Below are 6,807 nucleotides of genomic sequence, written 5' to 3'. Positions count from 1 at the left end.
ATCTAACAATAAATTTGATTCACATAAATACTGCAGTTCTACTCTTTGGAACTGTGTAAGAATCACAATTAAAATTTTTTTAAAAGAGAAAGATATAACACTAGAAAACTAAAATATCAGTTTTGCTTTTATTTATTACTCATTTCTAATGGATGCACCAAATGCAACAAAAAAATTGTAAATATTCAAAGAACTTTGATTTTTAATTAGCCACTGATTAAGTGAGCAGAAATAATTTTTCAGGTACATAAGTAAATTTCAGGTAGATTGATCCATTAAAAATGGTAGGTAGGAATTCAGAAAATGTAGAGTGGAAAGCAAAAATAGCTTAGGTCCAAGACTATACTGTGTACAGTTAACTAGGAATTGAAAATAATGTAACTTAACTTCCAAGCAGATCTACATAGGATTCGATTGCACTCACTACTCTAAAAGAAATAATGTCTTCATTTTTATACTTTTTGTCTGCTCTAATTTCTAGAAAATCATATTACTGTGTGCTCAGTCACACCAAATTATAATGGTTATTGATGTTGCTCTTGTTTTATCGTCCTAAAGTACTTTATCACTAGAATACAGTGATATGGAAATCTAAGAAAGCTCTGTTGTTAATTACAATTAATTATAATTCACACATATGTTAATTTTGTCTCTGAATATTCCAGCTTGATTTCCCATGCCAGAAATCTTAAAATCATACCAAAAAGGTAATATAAGGTTAAAGTATTTTTGTTGGAAATACTTCCTTTTGAAAAGAAAGAAGCAAACAGAAATGACAAGTTTTTGGTGGTACCTGATGGCATATGTATTTGTGTATCTGAATATGTGGACTACAGTATCCAAAAGCTTATGCCATTATAAATGGGTTTGGCTTTCATGTTCTATAAGACTCTGGGATTTAGATTAAATATAGAGCAATACCTCTGCATCTTTTCATTTAAAAAAAAAAAAACCTGAGCTACAAATCACAAATCCTCTTAGTTGAAAGTTTGAAGATTTTATTTTTTAAAAAGTTGAACATAATGAAAAATAGAAATGAATTTGCATGCATCCTTGCATTTTTTTTCTTTAAGAAAATAAAAGAACATCCTACTTATCTTTATAACTCATGAATATGCTAGTCACCACATTAGATACGTTTCTTCCCTGGTGGGGCCAGAAGAACCACCCTCCATATTCTTCTCCCAATAGATCCCTATACCTAAAAACAAGGGCCAATGTGAACAAGTTATCTCTTTACGGATTCAAAGCATGTTATGTTATCATGCTGTAAGAACTGTAAGCCCTGTTTGGAATAATTATCGGATCAGACCAATTAATATAAGTATCTAGGTCAATAAATATTCTTTCTAATCTCTTTCAATTTTATAGGCTGGGGTCTGGTCTGATGTAAGATAGACTATTAAAAAAATGTTGGTCTTTACATTAATCAGTCCTATATGAAAATATGAAATCATTGGGAACTATATTACAGTGCAGCAACACTAGTTTGGTTAAAAGATTGGATCAATTTAAAGAATAAAAGAATACTAGCCATAGAAGGCCACGACCTACAGAAAGGATGGCTTGCCTTCCTGTGGGAAACAGGCCACACGAAACAACAATATTTCCACAGACATCTGATTAGAGATTCCCTAATAAACAATTGGATTAAAGTTAAAAAGAAACACTATATAAAAATCCCAATCTGGCTATCCACAATGGAAGCAATGATTCACCCAAATAATTTAGATTTGAATAAAAAGCTAAAATACAAAGATCTATTAGATATTCACGGAAAATTAAAACGTTACAGGACCTCCAAGAACAAGGACTACGAGTTGACTGGTGGGCTTACCTTCAATTACAAAATCGATACAAACAAGATATAAAAGGATATGGAATATATCTTAAACTACAGCAATTAGATAAAATTTTACTAGGGCCAGACAAAAAAAATATTACCCAAATTTATAAATATTTGCTGGAAGTAGAATTGGAAGAAGAAGTAGTGAAAGGATGTATGATTGCATGGGGTCAAAATATGGGACATAATATAAATTTATCAGACTGGGAGAACATATGGAACCGAAATTATAAATTAACAAAATCAGCAGCATACAAAGAAAATGCATATAAAATGTTCTACAGGTGGCACCTACCCCCTTCGAGATTAGCGAAAATGTATCCCAAAATGAGCCTCATATGCTAGAAATGTAAAAATAAAGAGGGAACATATTACCAATGTGGTGGTCCTGCCCCGAATCCCGTAAATATTGGTTAAAAATTAAAGAGTGGCTACAGGAAATCACAAATGAACAATTAGATCTAGAACCGGAACTCTTTTTATTGGGAATTTAAAAAAAAAATATGTGAAGAGTATAAAATATTTAATACTACACATATTAACTGCTGCTAGGATAGCCTTCGCTCAATGTTGGAAACAGCCATGTATACCTACAGAGAAACTTGTTATACAAAAGATCATGAACTGCGCAGAAATGGAAAAACTAATGCTGAGTTTAAATGATAAAGAGACATCGGTATTTTATAATATATGGGAACAGTGGTATAAATGGATAGAAAGGAGATAGATAAGGATATTTAGTTACTAAGTATAAACAATAGATAAAACAAGAACACAAATACATACAATTTAAAGTTTGTAATCATTGCACGGATCATTGTTATAAGAAAAACACCACAAATAGCTGTTAAGTAATATAACCTTTTCCTTTTTTTTTTCTATGTTTTTAATGTAAAAAAATTTAATAAAATATATTTTAAAAAAAGAAAAGAAGATATGAAATCAATGTTTCCTTTATCAGATTTCCTATATATATATGGTATGCGCCAAATGCTTTAGCGATAGTCTCTTTGTCAAAATGTTCTTTTGTACTAAATTGCATGAAAGTCAAATTCAGAAAAGCTCCCCAACATTATCTATAGTACCATTTGAAATAATAGTCCTGGTTCTTTGATAGTTTGGTGGTATCTCTTTAAGATGTTGGAGATAGTCTTAAACCCTTTCAGAATTTTCCTCTCAGTCTGTTTTAGGAAAATTCTATAATTATTTTTGCAAGTAATACGGACAGCACACATGGATTGCATAGACTGCAGTCCTACAGTTGTTTTTATGACCTTAATCTCTTTCAGTTTAAGCAGCTTTTCTGTAGTCGATTTTGCATAACATGCTGAACTGCAAACTAGCCAGCCATATCTTGATCTTATATGTTGTATGTTGCTTATTTATGATTAATGTGTTGAAACAAGATGTTTTAATGGCAGTTTATTGTGATTTTATTGCAGTGGCTTGTGGTGTGTCTAAGTAGGTGCGTGATTGTTGTTCAGTTGTTCTGATCTGGACTGCCATTTCTGATGCACATGTGAAACTTCCATGCATGAGATCAAGAGCACAAACAAATCTGTAACTAAACCTGTTCCATCAGCTGAAATGAAGAAAAAAAACAGGCAAGCTATTACAAGTGGGAAACACTTGTTTTTGTTTCACAAGCAATCTGGTGATGCTACTTTTTGTTTTATTTTGATTATGTAATGGATTTCTCAGACACCGTAACATTGCTACGATTTACTTCGTAATTTCTGAGAAGCTTTCTATCATCAAACTCAAGCTTCAGTCTACAAAAGTACTGAAGAGTTGGAATAAAGCTACAATAGTAACAATAGAATAGAATAGAATAGAATAGAATAGAATAGAATAGAATAGAATAGAATAGAATAGAATAGAATAGAATAGAATTTTTTATTGGCCAAGTGTGATTGGACACACAAGGAATTTGTCTTGGTGCATATGCTCTCAGTGTACATAAAAGAAAAGATACGTTCATCAAGGTACAACATTTACAACACAATTGATGGTCAATATATCAATATAAATCATAAGGATTACCAGCAACAAAGTTACAGTCATACAGTCATAAGTGGAAAGAGATTGGTGATGGGAACTATGAGAAGATTAATAGTAGTGCAGATTTAGCAAATAATTTGACAGTGTTGAGGGAATTATTTGTTTAGCAGAGTGATGAACTTATACATAATTCTGCTTTTGAAAAGATTTTAGGTCATTGGATTCTAAATGCAAAAAATTCTCCTAGCCACTGTTTATAGATACCACATTGTTTACCACCTTCTAAACACCAGTTAATAGCAAGATAGGCACAATGCTGTTTTGTTTCCATATGAGAGCTGCCATAAGTTCTCTTACCAACTGAAACTTGTTCAAGCTGAGCTGAGAACTTAGTGACATGGCCTTATAAGTCTTTTGGCGCATTACTGACATGGTTTTTTATTGCTTCTTCCAGCTGGGCAAGTAGAGTCAAGAAAAATGGCCTGCTGCCTGCCGACTTCAATTCAACTATGAAAAAAATGTTATATATATATATATATATATATATTTATGTGTCATCCTTGTGCAGAGGCCACGCTAATTTTCTCTGTATGGTTCCAATTTTAGGATATGTGCTGCTGAGGCAAGCACAAAAGAAAATACTATAAAATGGCAAAATTATGGGTCATATTCACAGGGATTTCTTCCTCCATGTTGTTGTAGCTCTTTACAATTCTACAAAGGGAAGTAATAAAAATTAAAGACTGTATTACTGGTTTACACCTTCTGTCTAAATTCAATTTTTAGCTATAGGTGTCTGTTTCCAACTACAATGACCAAAAAAATGATAAAGCATGGACCTTGACAATACAAACTGCATCTTTGGTGCTTCTGTTGTGACATTGTATGCCTGTACTTAAGGTATGAAGTTTACATTGTGGTGTCATGATGCATATTTGTTACTTGCCTTCCTTTACACTCTTCCATGGACATCTCTGTTTCCAACCAAGGCCAGCTTCATAATTTCCCTCAAAAATTATACAACTGTTTTTAGAAGAAACATTATCTTTTATACCATTGGAAATAATAGTCCACAACTAAAATAATTTTAAAATACAGTATTGAAATTCAGAATAAAATAAAATATATTAGGATCTTCTTTTAAAAAATATCCAAAATAATAGATGTATAGATGGGAATAAAAGTATATTAAGCATGATATAAATGTACTTGATAAGAAGAAAGTAGATTTTACGAATTGGTGACGTAAGATTCAGAAGGAATGACTCAATTCAAGGTTTCAATTTAAGAGCAAACTAATTTTATTTGAGACATTTTAAAATTTAAGATTTCACTTAAAGAAAAGGTCATTCATTAATCATAGTGGAAAAGCATCAAAATGCCTAAAGCTGTTTCATTTGGAGCATAATTGGATTAAATCTGAAAGGATAATAGATTCTTTGGAGGATATTAACTATATAAAGTTTTAGCCGGATTCTTCAATAATTTCACCACAATAATTTTCAAAATATTGCTCCTCTTTTGCAACACAGAGATTATATAGATGGAGGAGGGATATCAGGACCAACAATAGCAATAACACTTAAGAGTTATACTGCTTCATAGTGCTTTACAGCCCTCACTAAGTGGTTTTACAGAGTCAACATATTGCCCCCAACAATCTGGGTACTCATTTTACCCACCTCGGAAGGATGGAAGGCTGAGTCAACCTTGAGCCAGTGAGACTCAAACTGGCAAACTGCAGGCAGCAGAAGTAGGCTGCAATGTTGCATTCTAACCACTGCACCACCACTGCTTCTACAAAGACCATAAATACTATCGAACCAGTGATGAAAGTGTCCTACTCTGACTTAAAAATAAAAATATTGAATAACAGTTTAAAAAGTAATCTCCTATTTCTTCATTCACTTTCCAGGCTTCTCATGATACTGAATTATAAACATTGGCTTGTTCTTGTAGGACAGTATATTTTGCTGCTTCTAAACCTAAACTTTCTGGGGTAATAAGGGAATAAACACGGCCAATTAACAAATCTGACCAAGCTGAGAACTGCTACATCATTGGAAAAAGTTCATGCTATCAAATTTATAGCTAGTTGGCAATAACTACGCTAATTGATTGACTTACAATGGAAGCAGAAGCAGGTTGGCACAATGAAATTCAATACCACAGAGAAAGGCAAGTCACAAAGCACAAGGTTGGCAGAGGAAAACATAACATACATAGCCATGCATCCCTACGTTAAAAAAAATAGTAAATGATTGGGCCAGCCACTACAGTATAATATTACTCTGACACTCACTCACTCATTATTGGTCCAATCACACAAAATGTATCCCAAAGTACATATTGGTTAGATGCAACAAATCTGTTGTTGGCATTTAAGCCTATATAGAGAAGACTGGAGGTCTCACTTTTCTTCTCTCAGGAGTCCCCTGGATTTTCATACCTCCTGCCTTGGGACACTGTCTCAGTAGTTCTTACTGCTACCACCTATCTACCAGGCGACTACTTCTTGGCCTTGGAGCATGATACAGAACTCTCACACTTTGTGCTCCCTTTCTGGAAATTAAAAAGTCAAAAATAATAAGTATAATTATCTGTATGTATAATGCAATATGGTCTGTGCTGTGTAAGATTATATAGCCCAGACCATACTGGCTAGAGGTTTTAGCCTTTTCTCTCCTCGTTTCAAACTATACATTTAAAATACCATCCTTCAATGTTAAATGAGATAAATGTCAGAGGAGTTTATTCATAGGAAAACGGCTGGTATCTTACCAAAAAAACCCTGCAAAATTCAAAACAATACACTGGGCACATCTCCAGATCATGCTGGTCTATACAAATAGCCATTGACTGCCCCAGGTTCTCCATGAAAAGAAGTTGGCATAGAGAGCTCCAAATTAGTAAAAATTAGATTAAACAAATGTTCTACAGAGAAAAAAACATTTTCTGGA

General features: G+C 33.1%; 1 non-coding gene across 1 annotated transcript; it reads right to left on the bottom strand.

Moving 5' to 3' along the window:
* Nucleotides 1-4,370: 4,370 nt before the first annotated feature.
* Nucleotides 4,371-4,477, bottom strand: LOC131196451 (U6 spliceosomal RNA). The gene has a single exon (XR_009154735.1). It is a non-coding gene; the product is annotated as a U6 spliceosomal RNA (small nuclear RNA).
* Between the last annotated feature and the right edge of the window lie 2,330 nt (nucleotides 4,478-6,807).

This window comes from Ahaetulla prasina, chromosome 3 (genome assembly GCF_028640845.1).
Source record: "Ahaetulla prasina isolate Xishuangbanna chromosome 3, ASM2864084v1, whole genome shotgun sequence".
In the NCBI taxonomy this organism is placed as follows: Eukaryota; Metazoa; Chordata; class Lepidosauria; order Squamata; family Colubridae; genus Ahaetulla; species Ahaetulla prasina.
This window is presented reverse-complemented; position numbering and strand designations above follow the sequence as displayed.